Source organism: Mastomys coucha, unplaced genomic scaffold (genome assembly GCF_008632895.1).
Source record: "Mastomys coucha isolate ucsf_1 unplaced genomic scaffold, UCSF_Mcou_1 pScaffold17, whole genome shotgun sequence".
Lineage (NCBI taxonomy): Eukaryota > Metazoa > Chordata > Mammalia > Rodentia > Muridae > Mastomys > Mastomys coucha.
The window spans coordinates 35680715-35691446 of record NW_022196899.1 but is presented as its reverse complement, the minus strand read 5'-3'; the positions used below and the strand labels follow the sequence as shown (position 1 = coordinate 35691446).

Below are 10732 nucleotides of genomic sequence, written 5' to 3'. Positions count from 1 at the left end.
TGGAGCCTGACAGATCTCTGTGACCCTGAGTATTTTTGGAAGGGCCATAGGATTCATTCTTTATGCTAAGTAGTTGCTTCTATGTGCAAGAATTTCTATAACAGGATAATGATAAAATGCTGTGGTGTAGGAGCAAAAGTAGTAGTTCGAAGTTCAAGGACATCCACATTCTCTATTTGATTTGGTACCTCTAAAGCTTTGTTCCTTGAAACTCTACTCACTGTTGTGTCATAAAAAGAAAAAGAGCTTTAAGAATATGTTCTGACGAGGCGTGGGGCAGGCATCCCTTCCCACTGAGGGACCAGACACATGCTGGTATAGTATAGAATAGAATTTATTTAGGACATGGGGAGGGGAGTTAAGAGGGTAGCAGAGGCGGAGAAAGGCAGAGAGAAGGAGAGAGTAGAGAAGTAGGGGCTGGCCATGACCACGTGGAGAGAAGGGGGAAGGGAATGAGGAGAGAGGGGAACAAAGGGACAAGAGGCAAGGGAGAGAAGCAGGAGTAAGAGAGAGAGGAGGGTGCCAGCAGCCCCTTTTATAGGACCAGGCCTACCTGGCCATTGCCAGGCAACCATGGGGAGGAGCATACCTGGCTACCTGGCTGCTGCCAGGTATCTGTAGGGTGGAGTTTATACAGAATGCTAACACTCACATATCTCTTCAGTATAATCCACTGAGCTGAGAGCACAGTGTCCTGGCTCACAGATGCCAAGCCACAACAGCAAAAGCTACTTGAGAGTGCTGTAAAGACCTTTCTCAATCCTCAGCTTCCTGGGGTGCAGGCACCAGGAGGCACATACTGGGCTTTCAGCTTGTATTCTATGGTAGTTCTGAGGTAATTGCTCTCAGGGTTTGAATTAAGTCCATTCCTTCGCATGAAGCCAGCGCCGCGGCACTGCACACCAAGGAAGGCTAATCTTGACATAGGAAATAACTAAGGTCTTTTCTATTTCAAAGAAAAAAATGACTGAGACTCTAGAAAGATGGGAGGAATGTACTTTAAACAATTTGTAGCTATTTTGCTTGATTTTCCCTTGAAGCAGTAACTAGCTGTGCTCCCCGCTGCTGGTATTTTATCAAACTCAGTTTGTTGTAAGTGTGTATTATGTTCCACACAAGACAGCATCTTTGAGCTTTCTTTTTGTGTTTCTCTACTACAGTTTAACTCTGTGAAGAGCATTAGCAGTATACCACCAGGATGAAGAAAGAGTAGGGTTTCTGCTAAATACCACTGCCTGGATGCAGAATGTCCTGCTAGGAGTGAAAGGATGCCAGCACCCTGGGTAAGCAGGAACCCCGGGATTAAGAGTCATGCTCTGCTAACAACGACCTTTGTCACAAAGAAGACCAAAACAAAAGAAAATTATGTCCAACCTCGTGTATCTAACTCTCCCACCAGCCACCTAGCATCTTCTGATAGGCAATCATGAAAAGGGATCTATGAACACAGTTCCATTAAATGGGTTTTATTGAAGTATAATCTGTTTGGTTTTCTATAAAAGGCTGAAGTCTCAGGAAATATTGTTCCAATTTTGTCATGTGACATGACTTGTGATTTTCCATCAGAGTCATAGTACCTGGAGTCTTTTTGTTTAAATAGATTTTTCTCTGACATAATACACCCCAACCACCCTTCCAGCACTTCTCCCAGATCCCCTCTATCTCCTCTCTCCTCCAGATCCAAACCTCTTTCATCTCCCTTCATAAAAGAGCTGGCCTCCAAGAGAAAACAACCAAATACAACAAAACAACATACAATAAGATAAGGCAAAAGCCTGCCCATTGAAGGGAAAATAGGCAATACAATATGAGGGAAAGAATTCCAAGACCAGGCAAAAGAGGCAGAGACACACCACCTCCCCCTGTTAGGAGGCCCACAAAACAACGAGCTAACAGCCTTAGCATATGTACAGAGAACCTGGTGGAGACCCATGCAGATCCCAGCCTTGCTGCTTCTGTCTCTGTAAGCCTAAATGTGCCTGCTTAGTTGAGTCAATGGGCCATGTTCTCCTGGTGTCCTCCATCTTCCATCACCTCGAACTTCTACAGTCTTTCCTCTCCATCTTCTGCAGGTTCCCTGAGCTCTGAAGGAGGAAGCTAACTGAGATCTCTCAACCTCTCAACTAGAATCTTTCTCTCTCTCTCTCTCTCTCTCTCTCTCTCTCTCTCTCTCTCTCTCTCTCTCTCTCTCTCTCTCTCTCTCTCTCTCTCTCTCTCTCTCTGTCTGTCTCTGTCTCTCTCTCTCTCTCTCTCATAATTCCTGGCTGCACCTGCTCCTATCTGCTGCAGGAGGAAGCATCTCTGGTGACTGGACAAGGTACCAATCTATGAGTATACAGAATATTACTAGAAATCATTTCATTGATTTTTTTTGTCATTCATGTTGGGTACAGTTCCTGGCTATTCAGGCATTGTCAGACATAAGCTTCCTTTTGTGGACTTCAAGTTAAACCAGTCATTGGTTGGCCACTCCAACAAGTTTTGTACCTCCATTCCCCCAGCACATCTTGAAGGCAGGACAGACTATAAGCTGGAGGTTTTGTGAGTGTGTTGATGTCCAGGTTTCTCTTTCAGTAGCCTGCAGAGTACCTTCCCACACCAAAGAGACAAAAGTGTAGAGGTGTGGGCTCCATACAGGCATGAGCCTGACCTCTCTATGTTCAATGAGCTGTGCAGATGTTATCCTCAGCAATGGCCTGCGCTCCCGACTCCCTCCGCCCCATCACTTTTCACAAAGCAACCCTGTGACCATCAGCCTGGGTTGTTTGGGGATCTCCATGGGGCTCCCTAGCGTTGTACTACCTTATAACCTGGGCTCTTCTGTCTTGATTTATTTGTACTGATAGAAAATACCAAAAACCAAGTAACTCAAACACAATCCCAAGTAACTCATACACAATAAATATTTATTTCTTGTAGTTTCCAGCATCTAGACATTGAAGATCAAAGTGGAAGCACATTCATGAATACTTCTGGGGAGGATCACTTTGTAGCTTGTACATGCAGTTTGTACTATCACACTGAGAATATATTTTAACATGTATTAAGTCTGTTCATCCCAATAATTGCCAGTCTCTGCAAAGCACATTGGTTCTCTCTGTTTCTCCTAAAACCCCACAACTTACTGATTGGCCTCCCTGCTTTCAATCCTGCTAACTGATAGCCCCATCCAAAGTCATCATTTTTTTATTTTAAAATGATTTTATTTATTTTATTTTATTATGTGTATGAATATTTTGCCTGCATATATGTATGTACAATACATGTATGCCTGGTGCCAGAAAAAATGTTGATTTTCTTGGAACTGAAGATACTTGTGAGCCACCATGTAGGTACTGGAATCAAAAATTAGGTCCTTACAAATGTATCACAGTAGAGTATCTCTTAACTATTGAATCATCTCTCTAGCCCACAAAGTAATCTTTTAAGAATATAAATTAGCAGGCAAGATATGTCCATGATGCAATAATGTTATAGGGCCGCTCCACAGGAGGAAACATTTGCCGAATATATCAATCCAGCCAAAACCCAGGGATGAGATGCTCAAAACCCTGAATGTTAACCACGCATCTCTTATTTTGCTAAATGGACATAGTCCCAAACTATCTTCTAAACTCATTATACTCATAGATTAGTAAGCTCTCAGATCTCATCTTGTGAAGTTCTAAGTGTCTAAGTGCAGAGAAAAACTGTGGAGTGCTCAGCCACAAGTGGGACTCTATAACACATACACACCAAAAAAGCTCAGGAGCCCTGGCAGAAGAGGAGGCAGCAGAATCGTGAGAGCCCAGGGTCATGAAGAACCAAGCAAATTCTGGACGTGACAGGACCCTGGCACTCATGAACTCTCAGCTGCTGTGTTTCCCTGCAGAGAATCTACACAAGATCAAGTCAGTCAACATTCCAGCATGAAATGGTTCATGAGTCATCCCTAACTGAGAAACTCAAGAACAGTTGATGGCTTCTGGGGGAGGGTGAGTTCGTTTTCTTTAATGCGTGTGGACAATGCAAATCAGATTATTATGTTAAAGAAAAGAGGAGACAAAGTTGAGGCATTGGGAGATGGGGATGGATCTGGGATGACTGAAGTCAGAGTGTTGGAGGTGAATATGATGAAAATACATTGTATCGAGTTCTCAAAGAATTAATGAAAGTATTTATTTAGAAAAATGAAGACATGGATCAGAAGGCATCCCTCTGCCATGTTTGGTTTTCAGTGACATCTTCTCAGCACCTTTAAAACAAACTCCCAGTCCCTCAGTGCAGGGTTCATCACCCCAGCACACTGGGTCAGCCTCCTCTAAACCTGTTCTGCACTCCACCTCCTGTCCCACCAAGGACCTCATCCCCTCTGCTGGGGCCAGTCCCTCCTTCCCCAGACACTAAACAGCAGTTGTCAGGCTCAGGCCAGGCCTCTGCACTCTCTTCTCAAACTCCATCATTCTTCTTTCACTTCTAATGTTACAGCTGCTGTCTGTTAGCATTGCATTGGAAAGTCTCTACTTCAGGCTGGCCCTCATCTACCGAAGTCCTCGGAGCCTCATGTAGTGCCTGATAAATGAGGTGTTCGCTAAATATTGAAATTCACTAACTATGTAAGTACAGCAATGTGCATTACAAAGAATTTTTAGTGTTATTGTGTTAATTAGATTTTTTTTAATCTTTGAGATTGCAATCACATTTCTCTCTTGCCTTTCTTCTCTCCAAACCTTTCCATATGCCCTTCCTTGCTCTCCTTCAAAATTCATGGTCTTAGTTCAAAACCTGTAAGCAATTACCTCTTCCATCTCTTGCCAGAGGAAGCCTCTCTGATGATGGCTAGACAAGACACCAATGTATAAGTATAGCAGAATATCATTAAAAATTATTTCATTGACTTTTTTGCCCAGTACTGTTTGGCTAGCATCAACTTATGAGCACATACCATGTTCGTCTTCCTGGGTCTGGATTATCTCTCTCAGGATGACTTTTTCTAGTTGAATGCATTTGACTGTAAATTTCGTAATGTCACATTTTAACAGCTGAGTAATACTCTATTGTATAAATGTATAAATTTTCTTTATCTACTTTTTGTTTGGGGACATCTATGTTATTTCCAGTTTCTGGTTTATTATTAATAAAATTGCTGTGAACATAGTTGGGCAAGTGTCCTTGTGGTAGGATGGAATGTCCTTTGGGTATATGCCCAGGAGTTGTATAGCTGGATCTTCAGGTAGATCAATTCCCAATTTTCTTAGGAAGTGCCTTATTGATTTCCCTAGTGACTGTACAAGTTTGCACTCCCGCCAATAATGGAGGATAGATTTTGTTTAGTCTCTTCCAAAAGCCTGAACTCCTGACTGGTTATAATAAGATTTATGCTCTAACACCTGTATTCATATGCAAAGTATTTTTAATTTGCATTCTTCATTTAATCCTTTTAAAACAGGCACAAATGAGTAAATATCTTCTACATTTCTAGCATATCTGGTTCACAGATGACATAAAACTATTTCAGTTACTTCCTTTGTCCTCTTGGAAAAGAGATTTTTACAAAATATGAACTAGTCAGTGGGCTTGTATCAGGACAAGTCAGGAGGACTGGTTTGCTAAGTCCTTTCAGATGAAGGAGCTCCATCTACATCTATTTCCTCCTCAGCAGCTTTTCTCCATTCACAAGTTACATGTAAATGTCAAGAGAAGACATTAACCAAGACTATTTCCTACACAACCTACGTATGGGAGAATGAACAGCCTTCAACAGAGCACAGGCACCCAGGGCCCTGTAATTCAGTCCCCAGCACTGACTGCCGGGAAGAATCCGTCTCCTCTGAACACCACAGTGGTTCTGAATCTTCCTAAGATGCTGTGGCCCTAAGTGCAGCTCCTCATATTGCAGTGACCCCCCCCCCCGACCATACAACTATGCTACTTCATAACTGTAATTTTGCTACCCTTGTGAATTGTGAACATCTGTCTTCCAATGGTTTAGGCTACCCCTGTGAAAGGATCATCTGACCACAGAACCATGTGTTAGGTGTACACTGGTGCCATAAGGAATAGGAGAGGAGTACTGCCAACATTCTGCTTCACAACATGAACTAGTAAAGTCAGAGATATAGTTAAGTAAATGAGGTGTGGAGAGAGGTGCTCCAAAGTCCCTGGCTGAGCAAAGGTTTACATACTAAGAAGAAATTATAGATGGAGTCTTTCAATGTGGAAATTTTAAGATGGCATTTAGTACATAACCCTATAAAAAATGTCATGATGTTAAAAGTAATATAAGTACAGAAACCTAGTCCACAGAAGGTCATTTGGATAATTAATTCATCTCTTTATATCCAAAATACTAAAGTGAAATGTAGACTTTGCCTGCTTCTGCAATCAATCATTGACACAAAGTAGGTAGCTTCACAAATAAATGACTATATCTATGACTATTCTCCCGAAATCAATACTACAGTTATTGATAATTCTGCACTTAAAGGTTCATTTCACCTTCATATTGACATCCTGTCTTTCCTGCCATTTCATTAGATTTGAAATTTTTTATTCTTGGTAATGAACTGTAAGAAAGTTGCTATGTTAGAAAGTGGCCCCGGTGGGCAGTTCACTCAGCGGATTACTCTCTATTAATTACAAGTGAGTGATGTTTCTGATTTATATACTCAGCAAAATTAAGGTTGAGAGTTCTTGACTTTATTTTGTAAGGCAATAATTCCAAGATTCTTTCCAAATGCACCACTTAGCTTCTCTATAAAATGGAGCCATATGCAAAGATCTTCTCCCATAAACCTTCAGATAAGAGCTAGTTCAAATTCTTAAGACTAACCGTAGGGGCTTCAGAGGTGACTTTCAGCAGCTAAAGGTGTTTCCTGCTCTTTCAGAGGACCTAGTGAGGTTTGGTTCCCAGCACCAACATCAGGTGGTTCAAAACCACCTCCAGGTCCAGAATGTGAGATCCCAATGGTCCCTGCATGCTTCTCTGCACACGAATGTACTCAGGCATGCGTGTGCTCGCACACACACACACATACACACACACCTAAAAATAAACAAATCTGAAAGCTACAGAAGAGAAACGACAAATACTAGATCCAGTATCAGGTATTCTGAAGCTAAAATGCAGTGCATCCTTTGCAGAGCTGACCGTCTAGAGAAACACTAGTTGTATAAACAGAAAATCTTAAGGTAAAGAGGAAAGGTGTTATTGTCTAGCTTTTAAGAGAACAGATCTATCAGGAGGTTATGGAGATGGCTCAGTCAGTAGAGGACTTGTCTGAATTTGACCTCCAGACCCACATAGAAAACAAACCATGTGGTGGCATACACTTGTAAACCCAGCACTGGTGGGGCAGAAACAGGCCCTTCCCAACCAGCCTGATGTACTTAATGAGTTCCAAGCCAATGAGAAATCCTGTCTCAAAAATTGCTAAGGCTGCCTGAGGAACACTACACAGGGTTGGCCTCTGGCCTCTGCTTGTACGCAAACACATGTACTCACAAATTCCAATGGGAATTCAGGGAAGAGTACACACAAGAAATGGCACTTAAACTTAGTGTTAACTCTTTTAAACATTAAAACTTCATGACAGAGTGTGAAACAGAAATGAGTATGTCCAACTGTGTCAAATCAGCAAGCAATGCAATAAAAGCATTCTTGTAAGAAATCCTGGGCTGTTAGCGAACATCTGTATGGGAGGATCGCTGTGTGGATAAGCTGAAGCCCCATCGACTCATGGAGTTGTCTCATGGCATTGAGAACAAGGCATAACCAGTGGAATATATTAGTTTTCAGTTCTGCCTTACACTAATACTGTAATTTTTTAAAGTCTCTATATATTGTCAGATCCATGCCCAGGCATGGGCTTTTAAAAAAGTGGGGTTATACTGCCATCTGCTGGCTGCCCATACTTCACTCTTGGCTGGTCCAACAGTCAGGGAAAGGAAAAATGTTTATTCCTACTTTGTTGGAAATCATACATTTAAAGCTCGTTTCCAATACAATGAATTTTCTGAAATTCATTTGCATCTTTTTCTAATCAGACATTGAAATTGTTGATATTGTCTTAATAAGCTTTAAAATAGTACCCCAGAAATAAAATTTTTCAATCTGGTCTGGATTTTTTGTATGCATTAGTTCCAGCACAATTTAATAAGAACAACACAACAGGTGAGAGGCTGGGTTTGCCACCAGATTCACAATTACATAAAACAAAACCTTGTTTGCCCTTGAATGGAAGAGCTGGCTTTGGGGGAAAAAAATTCCTTGAATTTCTTTGCCCTGGCTTAAAGGCAGGTTTAACTATGCTGAGAACTCTCGCGTGCCTCGCTTGCTCCCATCAATGCCTTTCTTTAACTATAAAATCATTTATGACCCAAAAAAGTTAAGCAAACAAGCTGTTCTATTACTAGCTGCTTTCCACTCCATGCTAAAACACCCATTCAGCATTTTCATCTGCTAACGTAACAGACACACTCATCCGCTCAATGAGATTTATTGCTTGTTTTTTTTTTCCCATGATCACGAGGTATTGTACATTTTGCAATGGGTCTTTATTATCTGGTAATGATGGCTTGCAAATTAAATTAGCTTTTAATGGTGTAGTTAAATTCTAATTTATGTTTTTGGAGCTTTGTTTAATTCATTTAGTAATGTAATTGTTTCCTTGCTATTTTCTTACATTATACAGAAAGAACAGAAAAGAATAGAGGCTTGTCTGATTACATTCAGTTGTTTTGGCTTTATTAAATCTTGTCACTAATTGCATTTCTCCCAAGAAACTTTCAAAACAATTGCAGTCCAATCCTTTGGGCAAAATGATCTGGCTGTTGAGCATTTTGTCTGAGAAAGTTGTATCAAACTGTTCCGGTAAGTCTAAGGGTTGGTTAGATATTGCACTTTCCTCATGCTCATTATAACCCTACTGTGCTCTGTAATGTACTGGGCAATTATTCTTTTACTATAAATTCCTTTCCTGGGAGCTTTCTTTCTTTCCTTGAACATTCAGGAGCACTGAAAGCAAAGGTTGATCGTTAGCAGCACAGAGCATAATATTTTCTAAGGTCTGCTTGTATTTTCTCTGTTCTAACTCCACAGGCTCCTCACGGCCCTGGCCACAATACCTTTCCTAGGACCTTTTCGTTGGGAGCCACACTGCAAGAGCAAAACCCTCGGGAAGGTTCAGAGTTTAAACCAAAGCTAGATTACAGGACTGAGAGAAATAATTGCATGATTTGGGATTTCTGAAGCAGGCCTCCCCTCCTCTGGCATCAGTGTTATTGGGAGGACTGAGGCATGGGGTGACATCTTAATACACGTTCCCATCAACAAGGACGACCTTTCAGGCCAATTCTTCCCTTTTCTCTGATAGGAAAATAAAGTTCATATCCCAAGAGACTTTCCCATTCTAGTTTCAATTTGTGCATTCTCTCCCCACCCCAAAAGTGTTAAGGAATGTGCAGCCTGCCTGGTGATCAGCTCCCAGCCACTGGTTTCCCTGTATGGCTGATTCTGTTCCTAACCCTGATCATTTCCTTAAGCTCTTGATATAGATTGTCAAACTGATCTTGATATCATTTTATTTCCCTAGAATAGCATCACTTCAATCCCACTGACCATGAAGGGGCATGGCAAGGCTTAAGGCAACAAGCAGCTTTCTGACTTACCAATGATGACAAAGAAGAATGAGAATGTGCAGCCAGGGTGGAGATGGGAGGATTCTCATACACATGCAGACACACACACAGACACACACGCACACAGACACACACACACAGACAGACACACACACGCACACAGACACACACACACAGACAGACACACACACACTTACAGACACACACACATACAGACACATACACACACACAGACACACACACAGACACACACACACATACAGACACATACATAAACACATACAGACACACACACTTACACTATATATGTACATATATATACATAGACACACATATGTACATATATGTATATTTATTTATTCCCATTCATTTATATGTATGGGTATATATGATATATATACATATACAATCAAATTTTGCTTTCAGTGCTCCTGAATGTTCAAGGAAAGAAAGAAAGCTCCCAGGAAAGGAATTTATAGTAAAAGAATAATTGTCCAGTGCATTACACATCACAGTAGGGTTATAATGAGCATGTGGAAAGTGCAATATCTAACCAACCCTTAGACTTACTGGAACAGTAACATATATGTGTGTGTGTGTGTGTGTGTGTGTGTGTGTGTGTGTGTGTGTGTGTGTATACACATATATATACATATATATATGTATATATATACATATATATATATATATACATATATCCTTGCTTTCATTTTTTTGTGTGTACTTTTAACACAACACTTCACAGCTTTGTACTGACTCTGCATTGAAGGACTTTTTCCTCCGTAGTAAGAGCTGGCAGAAATGAAGTCTTGATCCAGTAAAGGACACTCATCGCTACTGAACCTGATGTCTGCAAGCTCCTGGCTGAAGCTGGGTGCAGTGACCCAGCGACTGTTGAATTCACTGAGTTCCTCCTCTCACATGGCACCATTTGCTAACAGCATTCCTCCTCTGATACTGTGCACCATGCAGTTTAGCTCTTGGGTAAAGCACAGAAGGCTCAGGTGCATACATGAATCAGAGGGGTGCATGGGCTCAACGTTGTAAGTAAAGATATTTCACATACCACCTCTCTTCTCTCTCCCTCTCTCTCTCTCTCTCTCTCTCTCTCTCT

The 10732-nt window shown here is 41.3% G+C and overlaps 2 long non-coding RNA genes across 2 annotated transcripts; both read left to right on the top strand.

Annotated features, from left to right (window-relative positions):
* The first annotated feature begins 281 nt into the window (after window positions 1-281).
* On the top strand, window positions 282-1477 carry LOC116094821. Its single transcript, XR_004120336.1, has 2 exons — window positions 282-315; window positions 1161-1477. It is a non-coding gene; the product is annotated as an uncharacterized LOC116094821 (long non-coding RNA).
* A 728-nt stretch (window positions 1478-2205) lies between these two features.
* LOC116094820 lies at window positions 2206-9379 on the top strand. Its single transcript, XR_004120335.1, has 4 exons — window positions 2206-2317; window positions 3872-3974; window positions 4468-4595; window positions 9080-9379. It is a non-coding gene; the product is annotated as an uncharacterized LOC116094820 (long non-coding RNA).
* The last annotated feature ends 1353 nt before the right edge of the window (window positions 9380-10732 follow it).